We start from the raw sequence: 8,806 nt of genomic DNA on the forward strand, positions 1-8,806 counted from the left end.
AACACATTTCTGGATCAAAGTAGAGAGTAGGAGAGAAGACTTTATTATTCACCCCCATTTATAACAAAAGTCAAGAAACCACTCATATGGAGCCATTATGCCTGCCAAATGTCATTGTGTTTTTCACGAAATTAGCTGGCAAAATGTCAGGATCGTTAATTTCACGTGCAGCATTGTCATGTGAATTGGAGTCAAACATGAGGAGAACTGGTAGGTGTACAGTCAGAGTGCTGTGTGAAATCTGCTGTACATCATTGGCCTGCTGGATTAATTGTGTTGCTCCAGCAGTTCCTTTCATGTGTCTGTATTCCATATGGCAATTCTATTAAAACAGATATAAGAGTGCAGCTACCATGGCCTCGTGACAAATTGCTTCATGTATATGGCACAAGTTATTCTGATCTATCATGTAATTACCACATTTTTCTCTGATGTCAAAGCCACTTCACTACATCCACAACTACACTGTGCTTAGAGTCATTGTCTGTGGTGCTGGCTGTCCTCAGTGTGCTCGGCCGTTCTTGCTGGCTCATAAACTGATCTGTAGTCAGAGCATACTGTGGGTACAAGGTGCCTTTCCTCCCTTCCTCACTGTGGACATCCCTGCCATGGGCAAATCACCTCCTTCAGAAAGCATATTTACTAAGTTCTCTGTGTAGTGCTGATATGAAAGGTGCTTTTTGTAAAGTCAATTGAGATATCCATCTTATAAAAGCCTTTATTTGATTGCAGTATAGTGGACTGACCTTTTGGTTATGGCATCAGAAGAGAAAAAAAACATCTATTTTAGTCAGAGATACGGAACATGTTTTGTTGTTTGTTTGTGTCAAATCCAACAGTAATTGATCTATTGGCGTATAATGTTCTCCTGAACCTAGGTCCTCAGCTCCATGACGCAGTATGAGCAGGAGTGCTCGGCAACGTTTCCATTAAGAACCAAGTGCTTGCTCACTCTCTGGTAAGCTCCAATCAGCCGCATTAGGTATACCTGATTGCATACAAATAGAAGGCTTTGGGCAGCTTTATGGCTGACCAGTAAGCAGGTAACAATGCTGTATAGGCTCCAGGGAAATGCAGGGTGTAGATTTCCCTCTGAAACAGCAGGGTGTTCCAAAGAATAGCAATTCTGTTCTGGAACAGAGGAAAGGGAAAGGATTTTTAATACTATTTTAATCATTTATTTTCAAATTAGCATTCATAGTCAATAATTGCTACTCTTTATGATGCAAATTTTTAGAGCTAAAAATTGTGAATTGTTGGAGGGAAAGTTAAGACTGGGCATCTAGAGGACTGTCTTTCATATCCAGTATTTAATATTAGAGGATCTGATGTTTTAATTTCTTGCCTGTGGATATCTTTACCATTTATGCATTTCTGCCTACAGGGAAATGGCCGACGGGCCTTAAAACAGAATTTCCCTACTTATTTCAAGTTCCCACAGAGGGGAGGTCGTCTCTTTTGCTTTGATGACTGTGGTTCCCATCTAATTAATGGGGGGAGATTATGGATATAGTTTTTGTCCATTTGAATTCTTTTGATGGCTCATTAAAGCGCTCAGCAGCACACCCAGCTGGGGTATGTGAGAGGGAGGGTCGTTCACATCCAGTGTTACTGTGTTTGACATGATGAAAACATTTCGAACCAGCGCATCTGCCATTTGTTTTAAATATGTATGCTAACCCTGTGTAAAAATGTGAACCACAGCGGTGTGCGGATTCATACCTCTACACTAAAATGCACAACAGCCCCACTTATAGCAAAGCAAAAGATTCTCTGGGATGCATTCCAGTGTGAAGGTACCTTCAGTGGTATGACATCATCATACACAATAGGTCAATGTCTTGCCTGCAGGCATCAACAACAGCATAATTCAAATAAGCAATGACTTCCATTATAGCTTATCTCTTTGGTCTGTTTGCCTCCAAGAAGGGACAGCGCTGAGCAGACCCAACAATGACATCCTCTGTGTATTTGATCTCCAGAGATGATAATAAGTCCTGCATCGTTCACACAGCGTTTATTTATCATACGATGTCTCACTGATTGTATAAAACCCTTTCACTTTTAAATGGTAGACTAATGAAGAATAGAATGAGTCCTGATTCATTTCTATAGTCTGCTCTTGGCTGATAGACACTATCATCCTGCAGGTGTCTGCCTGGGTTTCAGAGCAGGCTTTCCCTTGGGTCTCCATGTCAGTCAGTCTCCTCATCCGACTCCCAGTGCATCCTTCGCTTGAGAGGCCCTCCCTCCTGATTAGATGTGCATCTCTCATCAGTTCATCAGCCTCACAAGTCTGTGTGCTTAGATGGCTTAACAACCAATTACTGTATGTCCTCTTACCATGCAGCGAGTGCTGGCAATCTAGATGAAGAGTCTTACACATGGGATGGCTATATAGAACACATAAGCCATGTTGTCATGTCCTATTGTTATGTCCTTTTAGTAGAAATGAGAGATTAATTATATTGTGTGCGGAAAAGGAAATTGTGAAGGAAATATTGCCAATAATGCAACAAGGAAATAAGGAAATACTGCCTATAATGCAACAAATTACTACCCAGGTAATCCAGAGTTCTCGCGAAAGCACAATTTGAATTTGCTCAGCAATGCTCATGGAGCCGAGCTGCACCAATCACATCGCTGTATCTGATATAGGCCAGAGGCGAGCTAAACAGATGAAGACAGCGCTGCAACGCCGAAGTCCAGAATCAGTCAGTAAACATTGGTCGTTGTGTTATCCAATTGCGTGCAGTGATATTTTCAAATGCATGCTTGGTGCCGCCCCTCAAGTTGGGCCATTTTCATTACTCGTAGCCAGACCCTTACATCTTTCTAGATTTGGGTCTGGAATTCCAGGCTAACAAATTACTGTAAATCTTTAAAAAAAAAATTTGACAGTTGTTCTAAAATAATCTTGCAGCTTTGAGCAATTCTATGTAGAACTTGTTGGAGTGATTCCATTCTGTTTGATAAATATTCTGTACCACACTATTACAAAAGCTTCATCATTTCTTTTTTTTTTAAATGGACTCTTTTCCCCCTTTAGAACTTTAAATAATTTGGTGCGGAATTAAATTAGCTGACTGAATTAGATTGACCAAAAACACAATGTACTCAGATATACACAAGCCAAAAAGAATTCTGGGTACTGTAGATCAATAAAGTCAATGCAAAATTGTCAGTAAAACAGAACTGTTTTGACAGAAGCACAGTCACGCCACCACCCAAGTTTTGCGTTTGGGTGTTTGATGCAGAGTTATCCGTCTCCCCTGCCAGAGCAGAGAGCTGAAAATGAAGGAAAGGGGCACAAAGGACAGATCAGCCAGAGAAATGCACGACTGGTGAAGATACAGTAACACAAGAGGACATCGGGGGGAGAGAGAGGGCCGACAGTGATAGATTATATGCCCTATCTTTTAAATGATAAGCCAGCCAAGAGCAGGCTGAGGGGGACACATAACCTTTTATCATTGGTATTAGGACAGGATATTGTGTGCTTTTGTGGAGGGAGAGAACATAGTATGATAAATGCTAATTATTTGATTAAAAAAAACTATACTTTGCCTAAATTCCAAGGCAAATGTACAGCTCTGGAAATGATTCATAAATATCAAGCATACATGGAGAGATCAACGATGAATCATTTAATGAAATCATCAGTCAGAGTACAAAATGTCCTTTTTCATGGCTTGATGTGGTAATTTATATCAATGGCATGCTTGCCTGTGGTTCACAGTGTTTGTGACCATATAATGTCACCCTTCAGTCTATTATTCAGTTCCTCTTCCTTCATCACTGTCTCTCTCTCCCTCCCTCTCTATGTGTGTGTGTGTGCATGTGTGTGTGTGTGTGTGTGTGTGTGTGTTTGTGTGTGTGTTGATGATGAGGGAGATGCCCTCAGAAGCCTTGGCCCAGCCTGAACTGCCTGAGGAAACAGTGGCTGACATTCATAAGGCGTCCAGTGCCACATGAATCATTCATAATCACCTCAATGTCACCTCCATGACACAACTAAACCAACAGACCACATCACATCACAAAGCGGGAATAGAATAAACAGCCACTGATTTCCCCCCTTTCACATCTAATATATGCTTGTGAATGGGATGTTAATTAATCTCATTATTCCTTGTGATCGCTACCCCGGTTGAGTGCGGCAGGCATGGCTTATAAGTGGGAAACATGCTCAACCCATCCCAGTGGCTGTGGACCCCACCCCCACCCCCAGAGCTTCATTAAGATTAACAAGGACTTCACTCATTGTGGATGCATTGCGGCCGTTGCTGATGTAGAGGTGGTGACTAGCAACATGTGAATTGCAATGCTCCGGCTATGCGGTCTGACACTGGTGCTTGGGAACACACGTCACGTCAGAGGACTGCTGCAGCACGCCGTCGTTTGTTATTCTACCCCACATTTTGTCAATTCTCTTAGCAGCTGTCTCCTAGTTCAGAGAGACGCAAGTCAAATGGAAGGGTTGCAGAAAAATAAGCACCCACACTATTTCTAAAACCCTGGATCTGCAATTTTTTGGTGGTATTGCAGCTGTTTTCAGAGACATGTACCAGTCCAGGGCAGTTAAAATATGCATCAAATATAATGGATAGCTCCATCTACGCAAAAAAACTAGCTGATCTGCTTTGATCCTGTCAAAACACACATATTGCTAGCATGCCAAGCATTCCAAGATAACTACAAGGTTAATTGGCTATATTATTTTTATTTGTCTTTGCTGGTAATTAAATCACTGGCTATTAAAGGCATGTGATATTGCATGTATAAGGAGATATTAAAGTCACTGAATCAAAGGCAGTAGTGAAGGAGACTACATTGAGTATGTGACATTCTATGTGACCTACCGGCAAAACAGAATTTTTACTTTTAATTCTGCCCATGCATGAGAAAGATGAAAGAGGTAAATGCACTGGGGCTAAATTACATTCCTATAAATGATAGGCTTGTTCATAACGTAAGTGCTAAATGGTAGTAAAACCTCCTCAAGCATCTGCCCTATCCTCTGTAATCTAATTAAGTGTGAGGTTATCAGCTGTCTGACATCTTAAGAATCTTCTCATTTACATGCCTATGATAAGAGTAATCTCGATCATATTTATGAAATAGGAGGCTCTATATGCCATGTAGTAAAAATAAAATATGCTTCCTTAAGTAAAACTTTTCTTCAGTGTCCTTGAACATGAAATGAAAATGTACATAAAACATTCATACTCCAAACTTTGAAGACACAGGTCGTCACATTATTGGAGCATCAGATGTCCACATCGTGTTTATCTGAGAAGTGAGCATTCATTTTGTTTAAAAGGTTTTCATTGAAGTTTAGAATGTCAAAACAGAGAAATAGGGACTCTTTTTCTCCATGGATCCATAAGTAAGGTCTGACTTTCAGTGCACCCCGGCGGCACTGTAATTGGCCTCCGCTGTTTCACCATGTGGTCCAATTAAGTCAACCGACCTCGCCTTCAATGGGGCTGTCTGCTGGGGGAGTGCACAGTACACAACAACACGTCTAAATATGCAGGGTTCTCTTCCTGCCACTAATGGCATCAACGCTGACAGATCTTACATCCTGCTTCTGGCTATTGCTCACTCCCGGCCATTAAGTGATGCATGGCTGCAGACTGAGTCTGTGTACCCCCTTTAAAGCTCTGGCTTGCCTCCTCTCAGCTCTCCTCTCAGTGTGCAAAAGGGCCTGGGGAGGGACACATTCAGACATGCTGGACAGAGAATAATGTTCACTCACAGCGTCAGCAGATTCACCCGAAAAGCATCACACTTAGTACATGCCCTACAGCACAGTAACAGGTGACTGACAGGTAGTGTCTGGCTGCTCACAATATGTGTATAAGCATGATGTGTTGTAATACACTTACATTTTTCTCTTTCATGTGCTTAGCGATTTTATTTTTAGTTCCAACTAATGAAGCTATCTTCCATTTCCTCTACAAGATGCTGGATGAATGATGGATTATCAGTTGGGCACAATTTAATACATCCAGAGAAAATATTATTCTTGTCGATTGTTGCTCATTTATGATAGGAATGGCATTTTTGATAAGCAGAAAGAGAGGAAGGGAGAGAGAAGAGAGAGAGAGAATCTTCCAAAGCGTTTGCATCCAAACTGTTGCCTCTAAACTAAAGGCTGCTGCCTTACGCTCTGCCTTTGAAGTGGATGTGAAGTGGACATAACACCTTGTACATAATCCAGAGCAATGTGGATACCAGTGGTCACAACCAGCGAAAAGGTAGTTTTTTTCCCATGATAACCCTGCTGAAATCGAAAAGCTGTTGTGCTGGTAATAACTGAAAAACTGACCCACCATTTTGGGAGAGAGAATCCTGGTCTTTCCTTGAATTATATGTTTTATATGATGATAAAATAAATCATGATGGATGTAAAATGTAATTCTAAGTTCTATTAAGCTCTTAAATTATGTGGAATTTCCGAGGCTCTTTGACACCAATTACAATCATGACTTGGTGGCATTAACCTTTACTGCATATGGTAAAAGTATTCCCATAGACTGGACACGCGACTAGACTGGAGCTGAAATATATTTAAATTCATTTTAAAAATACAACTTTATTTGCATATATATTTACTCTGGGTTCTTGTAAATAAAGCACTCAACACACCTTCTGTTTCCTATGATGGTGTGAAGTTAGCACTCTGGTTAGCACTCTGGACTTGTAACAGGAGGGTTGCCGGTTCGAGCCCCGACCAGTGGGCCACGGCTGAAGTGTCCTTGAGCAAGGCACCTAACCCCTCACTGCTCCCCAAGCGCCACTGTGGTTGCAGGCAGATCACTGCGCCGGGATTAGTGTGTGCCTCACTGTGTGCTGAGTGTGTTTCACAAATTCATGGATTGGGATAAATGCAGAGATCAAATTTCCCTCACGGGATCAAAAGAGTATATATACTTATACTTATACTTAAGTCCTACTCAAGCCTTTATGTGTAACATCCCCTGCACAATGCCTTTGAGTCTAAAAATGACTAAATTATTCAGCTGGACCGTTCTACTAGAAGAGAACAGAAGTGTTTAGCCCAGTCTCTTGGCTGAGATGGGCATGTTTGGGATGTCTATGATTGATTAACAGGACTGTATTCCAGACTCAGGGGAGGTTGTTAAGGCTCTGCCTTCTTTGAAGAAAAATGATGAAATATATAAGAGACCATAACAAACCTTCAATTTATCATCAATCACTGGCTTGTATATACATAAAATAATATGAAATGCTCTTCTTGTGGCCAGTTATAAACTAGGCCATTTGCTGAAGTAGCTATGGTGTAGAGATTTATAGTGGCGAAATGTGCCGTACATATCATTTTGATTACTGTTTAGTGCATGCAGCTCTTGCAGGAGGCAATTCCCCTGTAGCTTAGAGGGGCCTCCTCCCTTTGTCACAAAGACAGGGCGAGTGAAAGGGTTTTGCTCCCCTGCAGTGCTGCATAAACATGCAATGGTTTACTGCTGGAACTGCCCAGATCTGTACACCAGTCATCTGAAAACCCTGAGTTTGGCCTCGGGCTGCTGTGGTGTGTAGTTGTCTCTTTGCTTTCTCTTTGGCATATTCAGATATGGACTTTAAAGGAGACGGATTTCCTTCAATATGTTAACCATATCTTTAGAATGGGACATCTCATTGCTCACTGTGAAAATGTATTTTGACTTTGCACAAGACAGCAATACCTGTATCAATGTATGTGAGTGGATGATTTACGTAGAAGTATGAATTTAAAACTTTGACTACATTTGTTGCTGGCATTGCTAAAGAGATGGATAAGCTGCCGTTTACTAATTGCCACTCTTAAATGAATTTCAGGAGCTCCAGGGTAATTATCTAAGTTGGGATCTAACCAGCTGCTCTTTGGTAAATTAATGAGGCAATTAATCCATTTCCTCAGAATAGATGGATATGTGAGCCAAGTACAATGAAGAACATGACAATACACATATCAAAGAAAGAGAGATAAGCAATATGAACATTAATCAGGGAGACTTGTAACAGCCAAATACACACATAACATACATAAACATAACATAAAGCTCACCACATGATTACTGTACAGTAGGTTTGAGCACCGCACTTTCACATGCACTAACAGCACTTCACATAAAATGCAATACATCAATAAGTAAATCAAACACAATGACAAAAGCGACAGCAGGCCATTCATAAGTCATCCACAGGCAGCAGCACACACACACACACACACACACACACACACACACACAGGCTTGAGGAGCAGAGTGATGGTGGAGGCTGAGAAGTGTTTCAGCGGCACACAGAGCAGAGGAGCTGTTTCAGTGGCACCTGAGGAGGCATTGCGGTTGTGTAATTTAAAAGGCTGTTGCTGAAGAGGAGGCTCGCCGAGAATTTCCCCTGTCGGTTTGATGGAGGGTCCTGATGTGCCTGTCTCGGGGAGGAGGCAGGACATGCAAGTTCCTGGGTAAAGTGGCAGAGAGATTGAGCACTGAGGCGGTGCTGGGCTGAGCCCCTAACAGCCGCTTTGCTGACTCGGGCTGCCGAGAGGGATGTATTGATTTGCACTCGTTCCTTTTGGCTGTGCCTTTTGACTTAAACTGTGTCTGAATGGTCCCACTGGCCAAAGCACAGGGCAAGACAAGGCTAGAGAGTTGTATCAGAGTGATAGGCAGCCTCTTCTGCAGACTACTGCTAAGTTTCAGAGAGAGAGAGAGAGAGAGATATTGTGGGGGAGAGATGAATAAAGGTATAAAGTCAAAAATATATATTTTTTAATAATTCCCAGAATGTATGAGGA

The sequence above is a fragment of the Alosa pseudoharengus genome, unplaced genomic scaffold (genome assembly GCF_046254945.1).
Source record: "Alosa pseudoharengus isolate Yale_2024_CS ecotype anadromous, Long Island Sound unplaced genomic scaffold, YU_APseudo_1.1 YU_APseudo_1.1_scf_3, whole genome shotgun sequence".
NCBI classification, from domain to species: Eukaryota; Metazoa; Chordata; class Actinopteri; order Clupeiformes; family Clupeidae; genus Alosa; species Alosa pseudoharengus.